This window comes from Chiloscyllium punctatum, chromosome 20 (genome assembly GCF_047496795.1).
Source record: "Chiloscyllium punctatum isolate Juve2018m chromosome 20, sChiPun1.3, whole genome shotgun sequence".
Classification (NCBI taxonomy): domain Eukaryota; kingdom Metazoa; phylum Chordata; class Chondrichthyes; order Orectolobiformes; family Hemiscylliidae; genus Chiloscyllium; species Chiloscyllium punctatum.
Window position 1 is genome coordinate 44,615,967 of NC_092758.1, and position 27,943 is coordinate 44,643,909.

General features: G+C 40.1%; 1 protein-coding gene and 1 pseudogene across 1 annotated transcript in view; both read left to right on the top strand.

Annotated features, from left to right (window-relative positions):
- Positions 1 to 27,943, top strand: part of LOC140492098 (pro-neuregulin-2, membrane-bound isoform-like) — a 690,845-nt gene that overhangs the window by 15,394 nt on the left and 647,508 nt on the right. The window lies entirely within an intron of this gene.
- Positions 183 to 27,932, top strand: LOC140492285 (BTB/POZ domain-containing protein KCTD5-like; annotated as a pseudogene).

The window sequence follows — 27,943 nt, forward strand, 5'->3', positions numbered from 1 at the left end:
TGGCTGCAACGATGGAGAGACTTACCTTGAAAGTTTGGGCTGCAATTGAGGAAATCCGTGGGGAGATTCGTGCCCAGGTCCAACCTATCGCATCCATGCTGCAGAAGCATGAGCAGGAAATCCAGGGCCTCGGGGAGAGGCTGGAGGAGGTGGAAGGTTGAACTAAAGCCTCGGAAGCTGCGATGGAGTCCTTTTCCAGTTGGATCCATGTGCTGGAGCGAGAGGTGCGGGCCTTGCGAGAACATATCGATGACCTCGAAAATCGAGGTCAGAGGATAAATCTCCGAATTGTTGGGATCTCTGAAAGTGAGGAAGGTGAGCAGCCAGTCAGCTTCTTTGAAAGCTGGCTGCCAAGTTTTTGGGCCTTCACATTGAGTCCAGCAAGCTGCAGATTGAAAGGGCTTATCGGGTTACAGTGCCCAAGTCAGGCCCAGTACAGCACCCCCACCCGGTCCTAGTGCATTTCCACTCATATAAGGACAAGCAAAAAGTCAAAGAAGCTTCCAAATCCCTGGGAAAAAATCCACAGGCACTGCTGAACAAGGGGCCAAAAATCATGTTTTTCCAGGATTTCTCAGCAGCTTTAAAGAGGAAGTCCTTCGATGAAGTTAAAAAGAGGCTGAGGAACCTGGGTATCCAGTACTCTGAGATATCCTGCAGTGCTCCATTTCAGCCATGAGGACTCAGTTTATACATTTGACTCAGCGGATAAAGCTAAAAACTTTGTAGACACTTTAAAATAGACAGATTAGCCTGAAGAATACAGTTAATGTTTGTTCTCGTTTCCTTCTTTCCCCATGTTTTCCCTTCCTTTTTTTATTCTTTTCTTTCTCCCAAATAATTTCTTTTTTTGGAAAGGTGGGAATAGCCTTGGAATAAGTTGTTCTTATTTTTTTAATAACTGGATTTTCTGATGGGAAATTTTGTGGATGTTCTTTGTTGTCTCCCCCCCTTTTTTATTTGCTTGTTTTGTTTCTCTTTTAGTCACAAGTTGGGGTGACATGAAGCCAGGGTTGGGTGGAGTGCTCATCCTGACTTTGTCTGTTTTCTGTTGATTTAAGGATCATCTCCTTGTTTTTTTTTCTGGCCTAAGACTGGGGCACAATCTGGGTGTGAAGGAGCTATGAAGGAAGAGATGGGTAAGGTGAGTGCCCCCTATGGGCAGGGGGAAGAGTCTTCCATTCCAAGTTTTATAGTTGGTTTTCTTTGTAGCTTTTTGGTAGTAATAGTCATTTATAGTTATGATGGAGTAGTTTTTGTATATATAGTTCTTCGACTCTATGAATCTTTATTTGTGCTCGGCACTTTTATCAGGGTTCTCCCTTCAAGGGGTTCAAGGGTCTCTGAAAGGAGATATGGCTAAGTGTCTTATTAAATGGTGCACCTGGAACATTAAGGGAAGTCACTCGCCTGTTAAAAGGAAAAAAAGTGCTTTCTAGCCTTAAGAGGGAAAGGGTTGATATTGCTCTGTTGCAGAAAGCCCATCTTGATGATGGGAAACACCTGAAATTACAACAGGGGGGGTTATGACCGGGTATTCTTTTCATTGTTTACTGCTATAAGTAGGGGAGTGGCAGTACTTATCCAGAAAAATCTTCCATTCACATTATTAGAGCAGGTGAAAGATGAGCAGGGTCAGTTTGTGATACTTAAAGCCCTGATACATGGGAGGAATATGGCATTTTAAATGTCTACTGTCCTCCGGTGCAACCCCTCAAATGTTTGATTAGTGCTTTTAGAACACGGCACATTATTATAGGGGGGGATTTTAATTGTCTTTTGGATCCAACTGTGGACAGGATGCCTTGTGGGCCCTCAACTATTTCTTCACAGGCCAAGCAGGTGGTTGACTTATGCGAGGAGTTGGGGCTGGTGGACATTTGGAGATGTCTTCACCCTACCGGCAGGGACTTCACCTTTTTTTTCAAACCCACATAAATGTCACACGAGGATTGATCTCTTTCTGGCTCCCTTGGCCCTTCTGGATTCGATTATGAATTGTAAAATTGAGAATATAGCTATCTCTGATCATGTGATGGTATATTTGGAGGTTAAGGCCAAGAGTGAAGGACTAGGTTTGCGGCACTGGCATTTGGACCCTGTTCTCCTTAAGGATTCCAAATTTGTGAAATATGTTTTGAAGGAGTTTCAGGAATTCTTGACTGTCAACTCAGGCATGGCTAGTAGTCCATCTATGTTATGGGAGACTGCTCAGGCCTTTGCTAGGGGATTGGCTATTTCCTATTCGGCTAGCTGGAAACGACAGAAGGAGGAATGGCAGTGTCTACTTGAGACGCGGTTGAAAGCCGCCCAGGCGGCACATTTTGCGTGGCCTTCGGTGATGAAGCTACAGCAGATCACAGCCCTCCGTGCTGCCTTGAATTCAATACTGACACAAAACGCAAAGAAAGCACTTGCTTTTGCTAGACAAAGGCTGTCCGAATATGGGGATGAGCCAGGGAAGTATTTAGCGTACCTGACTAGGAAAAAGGGTGCTCCCCAATCCATTACTGCAATCAAAGACAACACTGGGGTCCTTACATACGATGATAAAAAGATTAACGAGGCTTTTCGGAGCTTTTACTCTGAATTATATTGGTCTGAAGGTTGCGAGGACAGGAGGGCTAACATGGAGACCTTTTTTAAGAACCTGGATCTCCCAGGGTTTAACCTTGAAACAGGCCTCTCTCATTAATGCCCCGTTGACAGATCAGAAAATACAAGAGGCAACTAAGCAACTTCAGAGTGGGAAAGCGCCTGGCCCTGATGGCCTCCTGGGTGAGTTTTATAAGGAGTTTGTCAGGGCCGTTGTTGGAGATATACAATCACTCCTATATGCATAAATACCGACCACCATCTTTGAGAGAAGCTAATATTTCCTTAATTCTTAAGAAGGGGAAGGTTCCTGGGGATTGTGCCTCATACAGGCCCATCTCTCTATTAAATTCCAATTTCAAGATTCTGTCCAAGATCCCTAGTGCTGAGATTGGAAAAGGCGTTGCCCCATATTGTTAAAGAGGACCAGACAGGCTTTATAAGGGGCCATAGGTTCTCTAATAATATTAGAAGGTTGCTGAATATAGTCCAAGTTTGTTAGCAATGATCGATCCAGGGGTTGGTGATTTCCTTAGATGCAGAGAAAGCATCTGACTGGGTGGAATGGCAGTATCTTTTTTATGTCTTAGAACAGTTTGGGTTGGGTGGGGTCTTTGCTAGGTGGGTGGAGGGTTTATATCACCACCCTCTGGCCACAGTCATCACTAATGGGGTGAAGTCTGGGAATTTTATGATTGGTAGGGAGAGTCGGCAAGACTGACCCCTCTCTCACTGTTGTTGTTTACGTTGGTGATAGAGCCGCAGGCAGAGGCCATTCGTCAGAACGTCCACATAACCGCTTCGGAAGTAGGATCGAGGGCACTCAAGATTGCACTGTATATGGATGATGTTCTCCTGTTTTTATTGAACCCGATGACCTCCGTACCCCATTTAATACAATGTATCAATTCATTTGGGGCTATTTCAGGATATAAGATCAACTTCGCAAAATCAAAGGCTATGTCTTTGGGGAACCTTAAGGATGTGCCAGAAGTTGAAGGTGGCTCTAAGTGCCCTTTTAAGTGGTCACGGGCAGGGTTCTGATAGGCAAGTTTCTGGTATTGAGACTAACTCTAATGCAATGAGGGGTACAACGGCTTCCAAGAGATCGATTGTGTTAGGGGATTCTGTAGTCTGAGGAGCACACAGACGTTTCTGTGGCCAGCAGAGAAAAAGCAGAATGCTGTGTTGTTTCCCTGGTGTCAGCATCAAGGATGTCTCAGAGAGGGTGCAGAATGTTCTCATGAGGAAGAGGGGCCAGCAGGAGGTCATTGTCCACATTGGAACCAACGACATTGGAAGGGAAAAAGTTGAGATTCTGAAGGGAGGTTACAGAGAGTGAGGCAGAAATTTAAAAAGGAGGTTCTCAAGGGTAGTAATATCTGGATTACTCTCAGTGCTACGAGCTAGTGAGGGCGGGAATAGGAGGATGGAGCAGATGAATGCATGACTGAGGAGCTGGTGTATGGGAGAAGGATTCACATTTTTGGATCATTGGAATCTCTTTTGGGGTAGAAGTGACCTGTACAAGAAGGATGGATTGCACCTAAATTGGAAGGGAACTAATATACTGGCAGGGAAATTTGCTAAAACTGCTTGGGAGGATTTAAATTAGTAAGGTGGGGGATGGGGGGGGGGCGGTGGTGGAACCCAGGGAGATAGTGAGGAAAGAGATTGATCTGTGATGGGTACAGCTAAGGACAGAAGTGAGTCAAAAAGTCAGGGCAGGCGGGGACAGGTAGGACAAATAAATTAAACTGCATTTATTTCAATGCCTAAGGGGCCTAACAGGTAAGGCAGATGAACTCAGGGCATGGTTAGGAACATGGGACTGGGATATCATAGCAATTACGGAAACATGGCTCAGGGATGGGTAGGACTGGCAGCTTAATGTTCCAGGATACAAATGATACTGGAAGGATAGAAAGGGAGGCAAGAGAGGAGGGGGAGTGGCGTTTTTGATAAGGGATAGCATTACAGCTGTGCTGAGGGAGGATATTCCCAGAAATACAACCAGGGAAGTTATTTGGGTAGAACTGAGAAATAAGAAAGGGATGATCACCTTTTTGGGATTGTATTATAGACCCCCCAATCGTCAGAGGGAAATTGAGAAACAAACTTGTAAGGAGATCTCAGCTATCTGTAAGAATAATAGGGTAGCTATGGTAGGGGATTATAACTTTCCAAACATTGACTGGGACTGCCATAGCATTAAAGGTTTAGATGGAGAGGAATTTCTTAAGTGTGTACAAGACAATTTTCTGATTCAGAATGTGGATGTACCGACTAGAATAGGTGCAAATCTTGAGCTACTCTTGGGAAATAAGGCAGGGCAGGTGACTGAGGTGTCAGTGAGGGGGGCACTTTGGGGCCAGCAACCATAATTGTATTTGTTTTAAAATAGTGATGGAAAAGGATACACCAGATCTAAAAGTTGAAGTCCTAAATTGGAGGAAGGCCAATTCTGACGGTATTAGGCAAGAACTTTCGAAAGCTGATTGGGGGCAGATGTTCGCAGGTAAAGGGACGGCTGGAAAATGGGATGCCTCTAGAAATGAGATAATGAGAATCCAGAGAAAGTATATTCCTGTCAGGGTGAAAGGGAAGGTTGGTAGGTATAGGGAATGCTGGATGACTAAAGAAATTGAGGGTTTGGTTCAGAAAAAGAAGGAAGCATATGTCAGGTTTAGACAGGATATATCGAGTGAATCCTTAGAAGAATATAAATGAAATAGGAGTATACTTAAGAGGGAAATCAGGAAGGCAAAACGGTGACATGAGATAGTTTTGGCAAATAGAATTAAGGAGAATCCGAAGGGTTTTTACAAATATATTAAGGACAAAAGGGTAACTAGGGAGAGAATAGGGCCCCTCAAAGATCAGCAAGTTGGATTTGTGTGGAGAAAATGGGGGAGATACTAAGGGAATATTTTGCATCAGTATTTACTGTGGAAAAGGATATGGAAGATATAGACTGTAGGGAAATAGATGGTGACATTTTGCAAAATGTCCAGATTACAGAGGAGGAAGTGCTGGATGTCTTGAAACGGTTAAAAGTGGATAAATCCCCAGGACCTGATCAGGTGTACACTAGAACTCTGTGGGAAGCTAGAGAAGTGATTGCTGGGCCTCTTGCTGAGATATTTGTATCATCGATAGTCACAGGTAAGGTGCCGGAAGACTGGAGGTTGGCAAACATGGTGCCACTGTTTAAGAAGGCGGTAAAGACAAGCCAGGGAACGACAGACCAGTGAGCCTGATGTTGGTGGTGGGCAAGTTGTTGGAGGGAATCCTGAAGGACAAGATGTACATGTATTTGGAAAGGCAAGGACTGATTCGGGATAGTCAACATGGCTTTGTGCGTGGGAAATCATGTCTCACAAATTTGATTGAGTTTTTTGAAGAAGTAACAAAGAGGATTGATGAGGGCAGAGCAGTAGATGTGATCTATATGGACTTCAGTAAAACGTTCGACAAGGTTCCCCATGGGAGGTTAGATCTCATGGAATACAGGGAGAACTAGCCATTTGGATACAGAACTGGCTCAAAGGTAGAAGTCAGTGGGTGTTGGTGGAGAGTTGTTTTTTCAGACTGGAGGCCTGTGACCAGTGGAGTGCCACAAGGATCGGTGCTGGGTCTTCTACTTTTTGTCATTTACATAAATGATTTGGATGCGAGCATAAGAGGTACAGTTAGTAAGTTTGCAGATTACACCAAAATTGGAGGTGTAGTGGACAACGAAGAGGGTTACCTCAGATTCCAACAGGATCTGGACCAGATGGGCCAGTGGGCTGAGAAGTGGCAGATGGAGTTTAATTCAGATAAATGTGAGGTGCTGCATTTTGGGAAAGCAAATCTTAGCAGGACATATGCACTTAATGGTAAGGTCCTAGAGAGTGTTGCTGAACAAAGAGACCTTGTAGTGCAATGTCATAGCTCCTTGAAAGTGGAGTCGCAGGTAGATAGGATAGTGAAGAAGGCGTTTGGAATGCTTTCCTTTATTGGTAAGAGTATTGAGTACAGGAGTTGGGAGGTCATATTGCAGCTGTACAGGACATTGGTTAGACCACTGTTGGAATATTGCATGCAATTCTGGTCTCCATCTTATCGGAATGATGTTGTGAAACTTGAAAGGGTTCAGAAAAGATTTACAAAGATGTTGCCAGGGTTGGAGAATTTGAGCTACAGGGATAGGCTGAACAGGCTGGGGCTGTTTTCCCTGGAGTGTCGGAGACTGAGGGGTGACCTTATAGAAGTTTACAAAATTATGAGGGGCATGGATAGGATAAATAGATAAAGTCTTTTCCCTGGGATGGGGGAGTCCAGAACTAGAGGGCATAGGTTTAGGGTGGGAGGGGAAAGATATAAAAGAGACCTATGGGGCATCTTTTTCACACAGAGGGTGGTACGAGTATGAAATGAGCTGCCAGAAGATGTGGTGGAGGCTGGTACAATTGCAACATTTAAGAGGCATTTGGATGGGTATATGAATAGGAAGCGTTTGGAGGGATATGGTCCGGGTGCTGGCAGGTGGGACTAGATTGTGTTGGGATATCAGGTCAGCATGGACAAGTTGGACCGAAGGGTCTGCTTCCATGCTGTACATCTCTATGACTCTATACCTCCAAGTTTGATCTGTTATTTCCGACTAACTTTGCTCACTTGCTCAACAAATTAGGTGAGATCTCCAGAGATGGGACGCTCTTCCGCTTTCACGGCTGGGCCGAATATCTCTCAATAAGATGAATGTTCTTCCTTGTTTCCTTTATCCCATGCGTATGCTCCCTATACTTTTATCTAGGTCAACGCTGCGGAAGCTAATGGGATGGTTTGGTTCCTTTGTCTGGCATCATGGGCGGCCTCTCATCAAGCTTACTAAATTGTAGTTGCCTCAAGGAGGAGGAGGAGTTGATTTCTCATCAGGAGGCATCAAATGAGTTCCCTGCTGTCCTTTGTCTGTGAGTGAGTAGGTAACAATTCAAACTCAATATGGCTGGATATTGATGCCTCCCAGGCAAAGTGACCTCTTATTCATCTGTTGTTCATGGATAAGAGAAGGACAGTTATGGACCACTGCCTGAACCCCATTGTCATTAGTACAGTCAAGGCATGGAGGGTGATGCATCAGAGTGAGGGTTGCTTATCCAAGACTTCACCACTTACGCCTACAGTAGGCATGCCAGGGTTCCGACCAGGGATGATGGACTCAGGGTTCAAACTATGGGCAGCGAGAGGAGTTTCTAGTTTGAGTCACAAATACGGGTTGCCCAGCAGAGATCGTTTACATTTTTTTCAGGTTAGAGATTTCATCCAGAAGAAGACCATGCTTCTCACTAAGACCTATAAGCCCGATGCAGAGAGATTGTTGCTACATTCGACAAGCACCTTTTTGGATAGTGACCTCTATCACCTGCTGGGTGGCAGGACCTGGCATGATATTAACCGGTTATGTGAAGTCTGGGAGCAAGAGCTAGGAGTGGAGATCTCTTGTGAAACATGGGAGAACAATGTGAGAATGCTCGAAAGATCTCAAACTGTAAAAGGACATGCGCTATGCACAGGGTTCATCTGGCACCAGTCCATCTGGTGAAGTTTAAAAAAGGGGGATCTTCAGTGTGCCCCAAATGTAAAATAAGTATAGGCACTCTTACCCATTGCTTCTGTACATGCCACAGGCTCCATGTTTATTGGAGCACTGTGGTGGGAGAGATAGGGAGGGTATTGAGGACTGAAGTTAAAGTAGACCCAGTATCTCTCCTCTTAGGTCTACCAAATTTACCATTTTTAGACGGGCATGGGAAGAAACTATTTAATATTCTTGTATACTGTGCACAGAAGAATATTCTGATGAACTGGGTGTCTGAGAACCTGCCGGGCTTGCTGGGATGGCAGAAATTAATTATGGAGCACATTCCCTTGGACCTTTTTTGCAAACATGATGCACCACACAACAGACCATTTTTATAAGACATGGCAGCCCTACTTGAGTTATTTGGATATAGATTTGTCAGTTATCTTAACTAGGGCATTTGTTTAACCAGGATGGTTAGGTTTGTCAAGCCCCGGACCCTAAAGGGGGTCTCCTGAGTTAATGCGGGTATATATACAATGCTCCTGTTCCTTTGTTTGGGAGCTTTGCGCCGAGCATAGCTGTTCTGTATTTTGTGTCTTTTTTTGTTTTTCTTTTGCTTTTTTTTTTGATCTATTAGTTATTTACTTATTTATTAGTGTTGCTTTGCACAGTGTTTGGGTTTGTTTTGTATTATAGGGTAGGTTAGTAGTTAGTAGACAGTAGTTATATTGTAATTTGTGTTTTTTTTTTCTTTTTATTATACTGATATTTGTTATTGATTGTATTTTTCAATAATTTTATCGTTCAAAAATTTGCAAATAAATATATTTACAAAAAATAAAATCACACAACACCGCGTTATACTCCAACAGGTTTATTTGGAAGCACTAGCTTTCAGAGCGATGCTCCTTCATCAGGTGTTTGCAGCACTTCGAAAGCTAGTGCTTCCAAATAAACCTGTTGGACTATAACCTGGTGTGTGATTTTTAACTTTGTACATCCCAGTCCAAAACCGGCGTCTCCAAATCAACATATCTAGTAAGTTTTATGCTCTTGGCACCCCCTCTCCTCAGTTCCTGTTATATGCCTCCTTGCCAAAACAAATTGTGCCCATTTAATTAGCTGCAGTGCTTTAAATGCTGCAGTGGCATTGAATTTCTCAACCTCCTAGTGATGGTAAGTCAATAAGTAGCAGTATAGAAGCATTTTGTGTAACTAATAAAAGGCAGTCCAGAAAACTTGAGTTACATAGTAGACAATAGGAGGCGAATACAATCTATCATGTGTTAAGTAACAGATAAACAAAGATGAATCTTGAAGAGCTAGATAGATACATCTTACTTCCAAGAAGGGACATCAAATAGAAATACTATAATTGAATAGACTGTGATCTCACATCGGGTCTGTAGTATAGTAAAACATTGTTAGCAGACGGTAATAGGGACCAATATGGACTTTAATTATTTGGTTATAAATGCAAATATATTTCTCAGACAGATCCAACCAGACAGAAATAAAAAGTAACTAGCACAATTTCATTTAAGTACTATATGTAATATTTCCATTAATATTATCAGATTATTTTCAAAACAATCAGCATTTTATCAGGTATCTCTACAAACCTTTAGATGTGGAGTTGATTTCTTGATTATCAATCAATAAAATTACATTGCATGATTGCACACTGCTGTAATTGAAAAGCGACAATAAGACCTAAATTGCTGTGAGATTTTGATTCTCAGAAATATTTTGTCGTGTGCATAAACTTGCCTAGGCACACATTTACACTTGCATGGCTTTACAATTAAAAAAATGTTAAAAACGATCAACCAAAAACTATTAGTTTCAGTTAAATGTTTATTTTAAGGAGAGTTTTTTTTGGTTGCAAAGTGAAATTTTGAGTGTGTTGATCTTTCCTGTGGAGGTCATGGAAAATAAGTCTTGCATAATGCCTATACTGTGGTTTAAAAGATCGACATAGCAGTAGAAAAGAAAACTCAGTAGAATATTATTCTCTAAAGTATGCTGCAGACAAAACAAATGCAAAATCCAAACCAAGTTTGGCCATTCTTGCAAATCTTTACTTTTAAAGATCTTTGGATTTTGTTCATCATTTGCCACGTGTAATTCTACACTTTATGAAAATGTTGAATTTGTCCGTGGAGCATAAATACCTGGCAGCTATTCATTCCACTTATAGTTGTGCTGCAAGATTGCTCGAGTAAATAGCACCGAGAACAGCATCCAGCTTTGATTTTTGGCTTTGCAGGTTGATTAAAGTCAGGAATTCAGTAGACTGAGGGAAGAGGTGCGATTCTATCTTTTGTGGATATGAACAGTCTGCACAGAGACTCTCATGACTGACTCTGTTTCAAGATTAGAGTATTGCTGGAAAAGCACAGCAGGTCAGACAGCATCCGAGGAGCAGGAAAATGGACATTTCGGGCAAAAGCCCTTCATTTCGAGTCAGCACGTTGGGGTACTGGATAAAGTTTTTAATAAGCAATAATGGCACCTCAATCAAACCTTATAAGCTAAGATACTGCTACTCTTGTATGAGACAGAAATTGTAATGGACTGAGAGACCACAGATTGATAGACAAAGTGATCAGGTGACTTGTTGCTGAGTTTAATGTTTCATTTTCCTAAGGCAGTAATTTAAATGAGGACCATGGAGATACGAATTTTAATTTTAGAGCTTAGTTAGCATTATGACCAGACTCTAGGTGAGGTTCCCTAGTTTTAACAGTTCTAGATGGGATATCCAAAATTGCCAAACTTTGAGTGAGATGCATGAAATGATTCTCTTTCTTTATGTACCCACCCCTTGGTTCGTTCCAACAAAATTAATTTATGGAGGATCCCTTCCCTTGTGGATACCTTTTCTCCCTAAACAAATGAATTTATATTTCAAGTGGAGCCAATTTAACCAGACTTTAAGTTAATAAAATAATTTGAGTTATTAAATGTGTGAATGGATAATAACAGAGCAAACACATCCAAAAATAAGGAGTGAGAACAAAAACAAAACATTAAGGTACACGGTTCAGTCTCTGGGTCATTTGAGAAGAAAAATATAGTGAAACATTATTTGGAGGTACCAGTGTTGGACTGGGGTGTACAAAATTAAAAATCATACAACACCAGTTTATAGTTCAACAGATTTATTTGGAAGCACTAGCTTTTGGAGTGTTGCTCCTTCATCAGGTGACAACCACCCGATGAGGGAGCAGCGCTCTGAAAGTTAGTGCTTCCAAATAAACGTGTTGGGCTATCACCTGGTGTTGTGTGATTTTTAACTTAGTGAAACATTGAGAGTTAATTAGTTGATTTTAAGATTTTTGGCTTTGCAGGTTGATTAAAGTTATTTGGACCTGCTTCCTATTGACTGGCTTGCTTACTAACTGGCTTCTAGTGTTCCAAGATAGTAAGTCTTTTACTGTGAACAGCGGGATGTCTAGTGGGTGGATTTTTTGATTGTCACCTTCACAGCACATTAGTACTTCAACCCAGGCTGGTACACATGAATGCCTCTCTCGTTAGCACAATCTTCTTCCACTAGTGCACACAGACCAAGATTGAACTGAAAAGTTGAAAACTTGCCTTTTGCATGAACTGCAATCTCTGCTGTCATCATGTTCACAGTCTGACGTAAGTCCCAGGAAATTACAGTTCTGATTGTAGGGCATTTTTCCACTTTTTAAATTCATCTCTTTGAAACTTTCTTGACACCACCTCCTAAAGTGAATGTCTCCAGCTTTTTGAACTTAGGTGTAGAGTTGATCAGCTGAAGTCTGAGTTTCAGATGTTGTGATGCTTCAGGAAGGAGTAGGTTACGTGGTCACTTTTTGTCTGGAACACCATCCAAAAAGAACTTGGCATATGTTTTTCAGATTTGGCCTTTGATCAGAAGCAGAAGTGTGTGCAAGTAAGGAGATCTAGAAGGTCACATTCAGGAGATGAAGCCCTTACAGTTCTACAACAGGTGGAAAGTTCTTTCAGCCTATGTAAATGGCAACACAGATCACAGGGAAGTTGAACAATCTGACCATTGTATGGAGGATTTTTATGTTAAGAATTGGTGAGAATTAAGAATTGTTTTATAGTAATGAATAGTGTAGTTATAGGAAATAGATTCTCTTCTCAGCCCAAAGTGAGAGTCCTGAAGGCTGAGTTGCCAGCCTAATGCCAAAGTTACAGATATCTCCATGAGACTAGAAAGGAAAGGTTCAATATGTGAAACATAAGAGTGCATGAACATATGAGATCAAAGGTTAAAAATGGTAAAAAGGTAGAATTAAATGCTCTTTATATGAATTCACATGCTATTCTTAGCAAAACGGATGAATTGGAAATAATGGACATTTCCCAAATGGAGATAATTAATGTGATATGTGAGGTCAGAAGGCAATCAGGACTTGAAATGAAACATTCAAGGGCAGTTGATATATTATAAAGATAGGAAGAAGGAAGTAGGTTGTGGAAATACCTCTGTTAATGATAGGAGAAATTAGAAATTAGTGAGAATAATTGATTGTTTGTAATGGTCAAGATGCAGAATAAGAGTGGAGGGAACAAACGGCAATAGAAGATGTCACTGATAAAGTGGTTTATAGGTCCTCTAGCAGTAAATGCATTGGAAAACAAGCATAAAACAAAATATAACCAGGGTTTCTTAGAAGAAAGGTACTACAAAAACTTTGGATGAGTTAAAACTTCACACAGATTAAACAAAGTGTGTTCATAACATAATTTGGACAGTTTCACAAAACAATATGCTATGGAACCAACTACAAAAGAGACCATTTTAGACTGCATAATGATTTAAGAGTAATTATTAATTTTAGAGTTAAGGATCATTTTGGCATGGGTGATCATAACATGGTAGAATTAGACATCCAGTTGGTATCCCAAATCTTCCAACAAAATGGTAGGGCCCTGATGGATTGGAAAGCTGTAAATATAACTCCAACATTCAAACAATATAGATAGGAGGTTTGAAATGTTGGCCTGATGTCTATTGTTGGGAAAAAGTGATGGAATCCATTCTAAAGGAAGTAATAGATGGACTTTGAAAATCATAAAACTATTTTGACTCTTCTTAATTTGCATGATGAAAGAGAAATTATATTTGATAAATTTATTGGAACTCTTTGCATATAATACAAACAGGTTGTCATGTAACAAAGCAGAACCTGTGGATGTGGGAAGTTAGATCGTGTAAAGGTATTTGCTAAACAAGGTAACTACATCAAAGCCCATAGTGTTGAGGATAATATATTAGTATGGCTGGAGATCTGGCTAACAAGGAACAGAGTGTTGAAATAGACTATTCTCAGATTGGTAAACTGTAACTAGTGGATTGACACAGGTTTCCTAGCTGGGACCTCAGTGATTTACAATCAAAGTACTGACTTGAATAAAAGGATAATCAAAGAATGCATTCATAGCCAAATTTGCTGATAGTACAAAAATAGGTGGGTAAACAAATTATGAGAGGGACCCAATGAGTCTGCACAAGGATTATGATAAAGAAAATGTGCAGACAAAAGTTTGACAGATGGAGCATAATGTGGCAACATGTGAGGTTAATCTCTTTGGTTGGAAGAAAAGAAAAGCAGAATATTACTTAAATAGTCAAGATTACAGAGTGCTGCATAAAGATCCGGAGAGCTTGCACACATCCAAACTAGATCCAGGGAGAACGGTTTCAGAACCAAGGAGCATGGTTTCAGACTCATTAAAGATAGAGATGAAGGAGAATTTCTTCTCTGAGGGCCAGTAAACATTGGAGTTCTCTCGCTCGAGAGCAGTAGTGGCTATACTATTAAAAATATTCAAGGCTGGGTTTAACTGACTTTGATCTACCAGGTGAGTGAAGGTTATGGGGAGGCAGACAAGAAACTGCTGTTGAGGCTATGATCAGATGAATCATAATCTTATCAAATAGTGAGATAGACCTGAGAGGCTGAATGTTCTAATCCTGCTCTAATTCTGATATTCCATTCTTATGTGAGATAGATGTCAGAACCTATCACTTGCAGACCAGTGATGATTTTTCACTACCATCATGGAGGTATGATTCATTTATGTTGCATGGCATATCCAATGAGTGAGAGGTGCAGCGCTCCAGAATAAAATGATTAAGTCCATCAGTGTGGTAAATGTATAAAATTGTTGTGTTTGATGGAAGATAAATCAGTACTGATTATCTACTGCAGTAACAAGAGTAAGAAATTTGGCATGGTCTACCAGTTGCCAACTTGGACTAAAGATCAATTGAACTCAATCAAATCTGTCAAGGTTCATTAAGGGCTTTGAAGTGTGTTAAAAATTCAGAAGAAATGCAGATTTAAAAACATTGGTAGCATAGATGTTAACTGAACTTAGCATGTGCAATAATTTATTATATTATGGGTTGGCTGTAAAATGTTGAGTTTTACTACATTAAAAAGCAATCACAGCCTCATTTATTCACCTACATGCTGCAGAGGTACACTGCCTCAGTAATTATTTGTATATTAAATATTGCCTTAATTATTAGTTTAAATTTTAATATATATTTAAAATAACAAATTTATGTTGGAATGATTTCAGGATTGGATATGCTTTAAAATAACATGTAAATGTATGCATCTCCATCCTTTTAAATGTTTCTATTTATCCTTTGATGTATATTTCATATTAATGGTTTCATTGAGAAACATTTGGTGAAAAGTGAGTACTGTATTTGCCATAGAGAAGATCACCAAAGTTAATTACTGTATGAAAATAGGTGCAACAGATAAAGTCAATGATTCCACACTTAGATTTAATAACATTGAACGAGAAAGTAAATACAAAGGGAACAAAACAAAATCCATAATTATCAGGTACTGGGATGCAATTAGTGATGATTAGGAGATGGGTGATTACAAGGATATCAGAGATAGAAGAGTTCAAATATCGTAAAAAATCTGAATGGACTTGGACCTTTTTCTTTAGAGAAGAGAACACTGAAGGATAATTTGATAGCAATCTTTCAAATGATTAAGCGATTCAAATGGATGGTTAGGATGATTTTCATGAGCATTGGCCCCAGGGACTATTTCAGTCAAATGACCTGAATGATTCCAAGACGTTTAAACCAAAATGTGTTATTATTTGCCTCTAGAATGAATAGAATGAAGTGAGGGCATGCATGCCATATTTTACCCACAGTTCCCCATGTCACCTGAAAATCAGATGCTTGAATTTGTAATCAAACTTATAAGCGTGTATCACTGCAGAATTTGTCTGTGATTGATGTATTGAAGAGCATGGAACCATTAAAAGATAATGATTGTATTCTTGCCCCACCACAGGAAGAAAGTTGAGTGCCCCTAGGATATGCATTTTTAAGGAAATTGATGAATGGATTGGGAATTATAAGCAAAGGAGTTTGTATAGTTGAATTGATGACTGAGAAGGCCACTGGTATGAAGAGAGAAGTCTTGCAAAGAGAAGGAATTGGTCGCATAAGACACAGGATTTAGTATCTGCAGCAACACATTAAGAATCATTTGAGAAGAAAGTAGGTGATTTTGAGCAAAATTAATGAAATACCAGATGCAATGTTAATTTTCCTGGACCCTGTCTCAGGCTTTTGATTTGTCAGAAGTAGTGACTCAAGGAATGTTCAAGAACAGTGTTCTCACTTGTGCATGAGGAAATTAAAACCCAATGGTTGCCTAATGTGAAAGAAGAAGTTTGGTAATTGTGGATTATGATTTTTGATACTGTCGTTTTACTTTAGAGGAAATATTTTAATCTTACTGAGTGACTCCTGGCAGCAAGTGATGCATTTACAGTGACCTTGTGTGCCTCTCGGATGAATGTAGTCCATTACACAATACTGTTATTTCTGGAATGGTTTCCACCATTAACCTCCCCTGCCTTCTCCCCACCACCCCCCGCCCCCAACACACACACACACACACACACACACACACACACAAAACACACACATACATCATATGAGCTCAAAGTTCCTATGTTTACAACTGAATTCAAAAAATCAGGAAGGGATATGTTAAGTTGATCGATAAACTCAGACATGGTTTTAATCTTTTTTTGTGGCAAACCTCAAGACTTGCTGTTCTGATTCTTAACTGGGATCCATTATGATTAATCAAAATCAGTGTTGAAGAGTTTACCTCAAAATATCAGTTCATTAATTCTGAGAGTCTCACTGTTTTCTTTCTGAAGTGGACCTCTTTCGCATGGGCAGCTGGAGTGCTTGTCTGCTTCTTGCAGTATGTTGGTCTTCAAATAATGCCGATTCAAGCTTGTTTTACATTGGTAGTGGTTGCTATTGACTCCACATAAAGCCCCTGAAGTTTTTCAAAGTTATAATTTCATTCCAGGCTGCTACCAGTACTCATTCACTCATTTCCACTTTGCTTCCCCTCAGAACTGACCTGCATTACAATAACCCAAAATGTGGAATTGTAGTTGTTTAGAAATGAGACTGGATACTTAGCACATTTCCCAAAGAGATTTTTAAGGTTCAGGTTTTCTGTCGTGGAAATGGGATAATTTGTGTGCAGCAAAAGTTAAACTAATACGTCTACCCTCTAAAGCAAAAGTGCTCTCGTTGTTGAAAATGATTTTGGTAGTAAATTGAAAACAAACAAAGGTTTAGAATTCTTGCTAACAATATATTCAATGCAAGGTGGCCCACTCTTATGAGATTGTCATCTCTTAGAATCTATATTCCTCAAGTTATGATACCCATATCAGAAATACTTGCATATGTGATTGTATATACATAATTGTTCATGGAGTACTTTTCATATGGACTGGTTTATCATTTTCAGATTGATATCCAGTGTGATTTGCTGATAATTGCCACAAGACAGAGGATCAGCAGAAATTTACTTCAGAATACTCAACTTGTCTGACTCAATTATTATTTAAAATCAAGGTTAGGGTGTGACAGTTGACTCTCGACAATGCTGCCCTATTTAGATTTTGTTAACAATTTGAGAGAATCAAAATTTGAAAGGGGATGTGAGGCAGAGTCTGGAAATCAGCTCAAGCCTGAAGCCAACAGTGGGTATGAACTGCAATGCTGAAATCAATGTGAATTGCAGAAGAATCGGTACACCAGTCTTGAAGTTAATGGAAGCTGATTGATTGGGATGCAATGCTGGACTCATGGTAATTCTGAGGCTGTGAAGGAAGAGAGCTGTGGCCTCCAGTTTTAATTTGAAAGCAGGGGGATTAACTCTTCACTTATCATCTGTTTGGTAGTCTCCAGCAGTTTCTTTATAAAAACTGTTGGAATGGCTGTGGTCAGTGGGAAAGCAATTTGATGAAGAGGTCTCAATTCCTAATTAGCATGTACAATTAGCCTAATGCTACTTTCAGAAGGACATACTGAGTGACCTGTATATATTTTAACTGATCTGATGTATGGCTGATGGAAACATCAGGCATATGCAGGCGTATCATTTCTACAGAAGCATTAGGCCCATCCCTAACACTGTTCAGTTAAACTGTTCAGTTTTAAAATCTTACTCTTCCCATTGTATGTTGGCAACTACATTGCATGATATCCACAGAACCTAAATTAATAACTAGAGTTGATCAGATTGAAAATACACAAATCTGTTTTGTACCTGATAACTAATTTACTATTGAGGCCACAATGGCTATCACTAAATGTTTCCTTCTTTAGCTAGATAATCATTTTTGTTAATCCTTAATGGAGTTTTGCACTTTTAATGAATAACAAATCAATTATTAATGGGCTGTTTTATATTTAGAACTTTAAATATAATATCAGAAAACCAAAAGTCACCATCAAAAAATCGACTAAAAGAACATGTGCTACATCTTCATGAGGTGAATCTTTCTAGGAACAGTTATTCGATGGTAAGTAATCCTGACCTCTAGTTTTTACATTGAATTAAATTTGACACCTAGATAAAAATCATCCTTTGTCATCACATTCTAAGTTTGGATTTTGGTTTATGAACATTCGATGCTTTCTTAATTCTTGGGCATGTTGATGCAAGAGTGGTCACTGAAAGCTTCCTGAAATAACTGCACGGAATCACTTTTTATTACTTGTGTATGGTACACTGGCTGTGACCAGCCAGCTCAGAGTCAGTCCCCTGAAATGAGGAGATTCTAAATCCCCGTTTATATTTTTTAATTTTTTTCTCTAAATCTCCTGGTAATATGTCTTACCCTTAGGCAGTAGTGTTTATATTTTCCGCAGCACCTATGTTGTGTGTGCAGGTGTGAGATACAATGAAAAACAATAGGTGTACAAATCTTTATTCAATATCCGCCGCTAGGAAGACAGGAAGCTCCAGAGTGGCCAAAAAAGTGAAGGAGAGGGATTAATCCCCTTTTTATATTTTTATTAGTCCCCTAAACTGAGGAGACTCTATATCTCCTGGTTATACTTATTTTTATCTCATGTTTGTACTTTTTTTCTTTTCTTTTTCTTACCCCTGCACTACTGCTTAACTGCAGTAGTGCTTATTTTTGCCCAGCACCCATGTCATGTGTGTGCAGGTCTCGGACTCAGTGAAGACCAACAGGCGTTTAATTCTTTATTTGTATTTCACCATCAGGAAGAAAGGAAACACCTGAATGACGAGTGACAAGCAATGCCCTTCTCCTCAAAGCGCAGTGCTGCGTGATCAAAAAAGTGAAGGGGAGAGCAGGGATTAATCTCTCTTTTATGTTAGTGGGCCAGGTCTTCCTGATTTTTCCAGGTTAACAACCCCAATCAAGGACCTCATACTCAACAAGGTCGACCTGATTCCAATCACTACACTTCTCCTTTATTCCTCATGCATTTTAGGATGGGACATGCATTAATGTCAAAGGTATCACTGGCTGACTAAAATAATTATGCTTTTTCTATAACAATTAAAATGTTTGACTATGATTTTGTGGTTCATTTTGAGTGACTTCACAGAATCTCAGTGCACATCAAGCCATCCAATATGTGAAGGTCTTAAAAGAGAATAAAGTAATCAATTGCATTTTTTTGCTGTAAATTTATTTGTCAATCAACTGTTCTTTTTTTTCAGTGCTTAGGTTACAAGTCATGGTGAAAAACAGCTTTCCCCCAGCAAACAGTAGTACTTCAGTATCAGCAGAAACAACCCATTACGACAGTGAGTAATCCACAACATAGATCTCTCAGTTCAAAACAAGAAAAATGTTTTAGATGCACAGTCTGTATCTCCAAAATCAGCAAACTTCTTGAAGGAAGAAAATTACTCAGATATTGATGAAGCATTTGAGTTTTGAAACAGAGTGAACATTAAACTGAATCCAACATAGCACTCAAGCCTGCTGAACATCTAATTATTTAATTTTCTAAAAGTTCCAATTATAAAGTAATTCATATTCAATAGCAACATGCATCAGATGACATTTTATTAAATCACTGTAGCACTTAGATTATCAGTTGAGTCCTTTGAAAAATCAAATGTGATATAGATACCAAAAATTCACAAGTTTTCTTTTTCTCCTCTGTGCTGGTTACATAAATATTGTACACCAGTTTTCTATGCAAATTGCTGACAATGGCTCTGCATACACTAGGAACTGACTTGGCCAAACTCATTGCATTCAGGACACCTCTCAGACAAGATTAGTGTCCTGAGAATCTGGATTGGAAGATAGCCATAATGGGAATAATGGATTAAGATTTATGTTTGTGTCTAAGATTTATTGTGACACGAAATTTGGCTTGGCTCTTGAGTCTTTCTACATAACCTAATATAATTATAAGAACTTCCAAGTCATAGTTTTCAAAAAGATATGTTAATATAATAGAGTTTGATGTATAATCAAGATTTTAAGTGTTCAAGGATATAACAATTGGTAAGTGAATGATGATGAATAAACAGTTTGATCCAAGAATTCAAAAAGTTCGACTTCTAAATTGGAGTAAGGCCAATTTTGATGTTATTAAATTGGAACTTCCAGAAGTTGACTGGGGGAGGCTATTGGCAGGTAAAGGGACAGTTGGAAAATGGGAGGCCTTTAAGAATGAGTTAATGAAAGTTCCTATTAGAGTGAAGGGCAAGGCTGGTAGGTGTAGAGAATGCTGGATGGCTACAGAAATTGAGGCTCTGGTCGAGAGAAAGATGGAGGTATATAGCAGGTATAGACAGCAGGGATCGCGTGAATCCCGAGAGGAGTATAAGGGATGTAGGAGTATATTTAAGAGGGAAATCAGGTGGGCAGAAAAGGGACATGAAATAGCTTTGGTAAATAGAGTTAAGGAGAATCCAAAGATATTCTATAAATACATTAAGGGCGAAGAGTAACTAGAGAGTGGATCGGGCCCCTTAAAGATCAAAGTAGCATCTATGTGTGGAACCACAGGAGATGTATGAGATACTAAACAAATATTTTGTGTCAGTATTTACTGTGGAGAAAAACATGAAATCTAGGAAATTTGGGGAAATAAATAGTGATGTCTTGAAAAAAGTTTATATTCCAGAAGAGGAGGTGCTGAAGGTCTTAAAAGGTAGACAAATCCCTGGGACCCAATCATGTGTTTCCCAGAATTTTGTAGGAAGGTAGGGAAGAGAATGCTGAGTCCCTTGCTGAGATATTTGTATCTTTGATAGCTATGGGTGAGGTGCTGGAAGACTAGAGGTTGACTGATGTGGCATTATTTCAGAAAAGTTGTATGGAAAAGTCAGGGAACTATAAACTGAGGAATCATATGTCACTGGTGGGTAAGTTGTTGGACAAACTTCTGAGTGACAGGATTTATATGAATTTGGAAAGGTAAGGACTGATTAGGGATAGTCAGCATGGCTTTGTACATGGGAAATCATGTCTCACTAACTTGATTGGGTTTTTTGAAGAAGTGACAAAGAAGATTAATGAACATGATTTGGAGATGCCGGTGTTGGACTGGGATGTACAAAGTTAAAAATAACACAACACCAGGTTATAGTCCAACAGGTTTAATTGGAAGCACATTAGCTGTCGGAGCAACGCTCCTTCATCAGGTGATAGACTATCACTTGATGAAGGAGCGTCGCTCCGAAAGCTAGTGTGCTTCCAATTAAACCTGTTGGACTATAACCTGGTGTTGTGTGATTTTTAAGATTAATGAAGGCAGAGTGATAGATGTTGGCTGTATGGACTTCAGCAAAACATTTCACAAGGTTGCGCAAGGTGGACTGCTTAATAAGGTTAGATCACATGGGATCCAGAGGAGCTAGCCAGTTGGATACAACATTGGCTTGAAGATAGGAGACAGAGGATAGTGGAATAGAGACCTGTGACCAGAGGTGTGCCACAAGGATCAGGAGTGGGTCCAGTGCTTTTTGTTATTGATCTAAATGATTTGGATATGAATATAGGAGGTATGGTTAGTAAGCTTGCAAATGACACCAAAATATGTGGTGTAGTGGACAGTGAAGAAAATTATCTCAGAGTGCAACCGGACTTTGATCAGGTGGTCCAATAGACCGGGGAGTGGCAAATGGAGTTTAATTTAGATAAATCTGAGGTGCTGCATTTTGGTAAAGCAAGCCAGGGCAGAAGTTATGCAGTTAATGGTAGGGCCCTGGGGAATATTGCTAAACAAAGAGACGTAGGGGTGCAGGTGCATAGTTCCTTGAAAGTGGAATTGCAGATAGACAGGATGGTGAAGAAGGTGTTTGGTAAGCTTGTCTTCATTGGGTAGAACAGTGAGCACAGGATTTGGGAAGACGTTGTGGATGTACAGGACATTGGTGAGTCCACTTTTTGAATACTGAATGTAATTCTAGTTGCCCTTCTATAGGGAGGATTTTGTTAAACTTGAGAGGGTGCACAAAAGATTTACAAGGATTTTGCCAGGGTTGGATGGTTTGAGCTATAGAGAGAGTCTGAATAAACTGGGCATTTTTCCCTGGAGCATCAGAGGCTAAAGGGTGACCTTATAGTGGTTTATAACATCATGAGGGGCAAGGGTAAGTCAAATAGCTAAGGTCTTTTATTTCCTGGGTAGAGAATTCAAACTAGAGGACATAGGTTTAAGGTGAGAGAAGAAATATTTAAAAAGGACCTGAGGGGTAACTTTTTCACAGAGAGGGTTGTTCATGTCTGGATTGAGCTGCCAGAGGACATGGTGGAGGCATCTGGATGGGTATACGCATAGGGAGGGTTTAGAGGATAGGGACCAAATGCTGGCAAATGGGACTAGATTAGGTTGGGATGTTTGGTTGGCACAAATGATGTGGACTGAAGGGTCTGTTTCGGTGCTGTCTGACTCTATGACTAAATACAATAATAGAGCCATTATATTTAGTGTAGCATATTAATTTAGGAAATGCAGCATGACAGTCTAGTTACTCAATTTAATGTATAGATCATAGTTTTGAAGCTTAGTTAATATATCTGCCAAGCAATATTAGCCCTTTTCATCTTGTAGGGCAAAGTAAGATGTACCATATTATCTCTCTTAAATCTTCACATAAAGTTGTAGTTACATTCTTAAAAAGTGTGACTTTAAATGCATTACAATTGGCAGCCAGGAAAGCTCAGTGTCACTGGTTATGAGTTCTGTGGATTCTTGTGTGGCTGACGAGCCCGATCCTGGAACCACATCTCTCATCACATATTTGGCAGCTGCTTCTGGGAGGTGGAAGTGATCTTTGGCCTTGTGATTGTTGATATTCTTTCTCTGGTTCCTTTCCCTTACTTCCTCTTGCTGATGGATGTTCTCAAAGAATTATGTCCCTTCATCCAAGAGTTTCCCCCAAGTTGGTTTCTTCTGAATGAGGAACTCCCATGTGTTGACATCTGTTACATTTCCTAAATGAATCTTTCAGGGAGGCTTTTAGAAACACGTCCTTTGTCCTCCTCTCATTTGAGTGCCTTGCTTGAGCTGGGCGAAGAATCGGTTTGATAGTAGGAACTTGGCTCCTAAGCATGAGGCCTTCCCAGCACAGTTGGTTTCAGATGATTACGGCCTTAATACAGGTGGTATTGGATACTTCAAGGACAGTATTATTAGTCCACCTGCCCTCTCAACTGATAGAGAGAATCCATCTCAAGCAGCATTGATGGTACTTCTCAAGGGTCTTGAGGTGGTGTCTAAACATTAGTCCAAGTTTCAGAGCCATCTAGAAGAGGTAGATGGATGACTGCTATATGTATAAGGATTGTGGTATCAGTATCGATGTCACAGTTGTCAAAGGCTCTCCTCCTTAGGGTTCAAAGCAGTGCTTACAGATTGAATGCTATGTTGAATCTCTGCATAAACATCAGTTTCAGAGGAACTTCCCATATTTGGGAGGATTTCTCGATTGATATTAATGGAGAGATGGTTCGTCACTTGACCTGGGATGGGGGTTGGTGAAGAATTTGAGTTGTCTTGAGGTTGAGGCTGAGACCAATTCTTCAGTATTCTTCCTCAAAGGCGTTAAGTGAGGGTGGAAGGTTGTCTTCCAAGACATTCTTGTTTGCATACTCAAAGTTCCACAAGAGAGGTCAGTGTCATTTTCATTTTGGATTTCAACTAGTTGAGGTTGAAAGATTTGTCCTCCATCCTTTAGACAATGTCCACATCACTGGGAAGCATATTCTTGACAAGAAGAATATGGAGAAGAGAGTGGGGGTGATGACACATCTCTGCTTGACTCCCACCTTGACCCGCAGAAGAATCTGTCATATTACAGTCAGTGAGGACGAACACTGACATCTGGTCATGGTGCAGTCGGAGGATGTTGATGAATTTCACTGGACAACCAGCCTCTGGCAGAATCTTTCATAGCTCTTCCAACTGACTGAGTTAAAAGCCTTGGTCAGATCACTGAAGAGTAGTTGGCATTCCTCTTGGAGTTGGCAAGCAGGGAAACTCATGTCCATAGTTCCACGTCTTTGTCAGATGCCACACTGGCTTATCAGGAAGGATTTCCTCTACGACCAGAAAAATATGCCTAGCGAGGATTTGGCAGTGATCTTCCCGGTGATGGAGTGTGGATAGAATTCCTTGGTAGTTCCCAAAGTCCACTTCATCCCTCAACTACCCTTCACCTGCTCCTTCAAGTCTCCTTGATTTGCCTGAATTCATGGGCAACTAGGGCAGTTCTTTGTTCTTGATGATTGTTTTGCTCATTATCCATGAGCGATTGTATAGTCCAGGTTCTAGGATTGAGTTTGACTGTGGGTTTCAGACCATGGGTAAACTAACCTGCTGATTTATTTTCTTTCCATGTATAGTCAGCTTAAGTCTTTGCTCCCCGATAGTAAAGGATTTTATAAAGACTTATAAATATGACAGGTTGGTCTATTTTTAGGGCACCTTTTTCAAGCCCCTTCCCTATGTGGCATGAGCAGAGTGCCTACTCAGTCATGAAGAGAACTACCAAAATGCTACCCTGTCCCTACTCCAAGAGCAAAATGACTGAGTCAAACTCTACTGCCTACGTGCTGGTTTAAAGTTGGAGACGTTCAGATCTCACAATTGTTGTGGCGGGATGGGAGGAGTGTAGATTTGAATTCCTCTCGATAGCTGCCTTGTGTGGGATATCTTTTTAACATGGAATGGTGTTGCAGATCAACAGACACACTGTTCTTGACAGAAGGTTACCCAGTTCCAGTGGCAAGGAATTCTTGATGACTGGGGCTCTCCCTACTACTGCAGCCTTCATTCATTGTCACTGTCATTGATATCATACAAGTATCTTTCACCTGGATTGCTCTTGAGAACTTGTTTTCGACTGTGCTTTGTCTGGTTGCTTCCTTCTGACCGTACCATCTTGGGTAGCATTCCAGGAGTTGAGAATTTGTGATAGCACCACTCTCAGGTTGAGCCTCTCCACTGCAACAAGGTGGCAACCTACAGAAAGGCTCTATTAGTTCAGTAATGGTGAGCTGAATTACCAGTTTTTTTTTTCAGAGTCTTGTGGAAGGACATTAACTGAGGAAAATGGGATCTAGTGAATGTACAGCAATTTGCTGAAAAGAAAGCCAGGTGAATGAGAAATTTTAGTGTGGAGATAGAAGCGACTGTTCTCTTGGGTTTGACTGTCCAGAAGGGCATTACTGAGATAAAATGGATGAATATTTCTGTCATGAGATTAGATCCCCTACAGTGTGGAAACAGGTCCTTCGGCCCAACAAGTCCACACCGACCCTCTGAAGAGCAACCCACCCAGACCCATTCCCCTACATTTACCCCGACTAATGCACCTAACACTACGGACAATTTAGCATGGCCAATTCACCTAACCTGCACATCTTTGGACTGTGGGAGGAAACCCACGCAGACACCGGGAGAATGTGCAAACTCCACACAGACAGTCACCTGAGGCTGGAATCGAACCTGGGACCCTGGTGCTGTGAGGCAGCAGTGCTAGCCACCATGCCACCCTATATCTTTCATGTGTTTTAGTATAGTGCAATATAGTTTTAATTTTATTTTATTTTGTGAGATAAACTTTTTTGTTCAAATTAAGTTCACAGATGATCGTGCATATATTCAGTGACTGACCTCCATGGTAGACCATAGGTGTTATTGCTATCATTTATCAAGTCGGGTTTCACTATGGGATCTGACTTGTCTGGTATTATCACCAGCTGGGATCATAATATACGAGTCAACCAAGTTTAAGCCTTGTCACAGTTATAACTGGAAAAGAATTGAAAAATATTGGAGTGCAAAGATTTTGACTGTGTGCACATGAAATGAAAATAAATACTTTATATTTATATTGTGCCATCTGCAACCTTGGATTGTCCCAAAGTGGTTTGCCAGCTAATGAAGTACTTTTGGAGAGTACTCGCTGTTGTAATGTCAGCAACATGACAGCTAATTTACACACAGCAAGGTCTCACAAACAGCAAAATGATGATGACCTTGTTTTTATATGTTCTCGGTTGAGAAGTAATTAGCCAGGGGAAACAAAAAGCTCTTCTGGTCTTCTTTGGAATAGTGTCGTTGCATCCTTTACATACACCTGAGAGGGCAGAATGAAACTTGCTTTAATTTCTCATGTGAATAACTCCTGCAGGGCTACACTGTAGAGTCTGTTGAAATTTTTTGTTTAATCATTTTGAGGGGGAACTGAAACCACAATCATTTAGTTCACTGTGTTACATATGCCAAAAAGTTATAGTTCATATGTTTTCAAGGTACAGGAAATTTAAGTTTCAGCATTACGTTTTAAATGTCAGTTCAGACAAGGGAGAAAAACCATTGGTACACATCCAGAGACTGGCAAACCACACAGGCTTAAGATAATTACAGTTCAAAAAGTAACTTATTTACTGCGTAATGTCAGACTGAAAGGGTGAGAGTCAGAAATTTGCAAGGTGCTCTTACTTAAGATAAGGGACTGTAGGCGTTATTCCAGTGAAAGATGTATGTTATCCATGTGGGTTCCCAGAATTAAGGAAAAGATTTGGAATTGAAAGTTATTTTATTTACATTTCTACCTGAAAACAGACTTTATGTATCACATAGCTATGTAGCTTAGAGAAATTCTTTATTTTGAGTTTACCTCTGTAAATTTAATAAAAGGGTAGCCAGCAGGCAAGTGTGGTTAATGTTTGGAACAGCAGCTAAGGGAATGTGTCAGCTTTGGAACATGTGTTATTTCGTAGCTTGTTGGAAGTGAAGAGATAAAACCAGACCTACATCTGAAATGCTAGAGTAAATGCTAGAACTGTCACCCTAATACAGCCTGTGAATGGGAAGTGGGATTCAGTACAAGGCAATGTTGTGAAGAGGAAAAATGACTGGAAGGTTTATTTAGCTCTAAAAGAAAGAAATCTACAGTAATCCTCTCAGGGAAAAGCAGTTAACCTTATTGGAGTTCTGTAAGTAATCAGCTTTATTGCAGTTTGTTTTACCCAGAGACCACTGGAGGCTGGGTCGCTGAGTAAATTCAAGGTTGAGTTAGACAGTTTTTTTTTAGCCACAAGGGAGTGAAGGGTTATGGAGGCAGACAAGACAATAGAGTTAAGGTCTCAATCATATCAACTGTGCTTCTGTTGATTAGTGGAGCAGGTTCAAGTGGCCACATGATTTTTTTTTGTTCATAATTTCTTATGATCTTATTGTTTAGATGTTTAGGTTACATGCGTATAATGTGAATGGGGCAGGATGGTCTTTCATGTGGGATAGTAACAAATGACAAAAATAGGAATTGTTTGCCAGTTTATAACACAAATCGAATGGCAAGTATACAAACTATCCTGGGATGTAGAGTATATTTGAAGCAGCCAGGATTAATTAGAAACATAAGCTGAAAAGGACTGTGTCCAAGGAAACCCTGTGAAGGGATCCCAAATCTTTCCTGTGCCATCTGCATCAGGAAGTCTGGACCTCGATTTGGCTAGGGATGAAATTGGTGTCTATCTAATAGACAGAGACCCAAGTTGCTTTGGTTCAATCCTCAACTACTTGCGATATGGCAAAATGATCATTAACAAGGACTTTGCAGAGGAAGGGGTGCTGGAGCATGTGGAGTTTTATAACATTGCATTACTTCTGTTGGTCAAAGAACACAACAGGGACTTGGAGAATAGGTCCTCACCAGGTCCAGTTAAACATGTTTATCTAGTCCTGCAGAATCAGCAGGAGGAATTCACTCAGATGATTTCTATAGTGTCAGATGGTTGCAGGTTGTAGTAGCTCATTAGCGTTAGATCCTCCTATAACGATGGCAATAAAGATCAGGCAGAATTACTGTGCATTATCTCCAGGGAGGTAAATAAATTGACGAATGGAATTGTCATAGAACCCAGAGAAATGTGAAGATTTTGAAA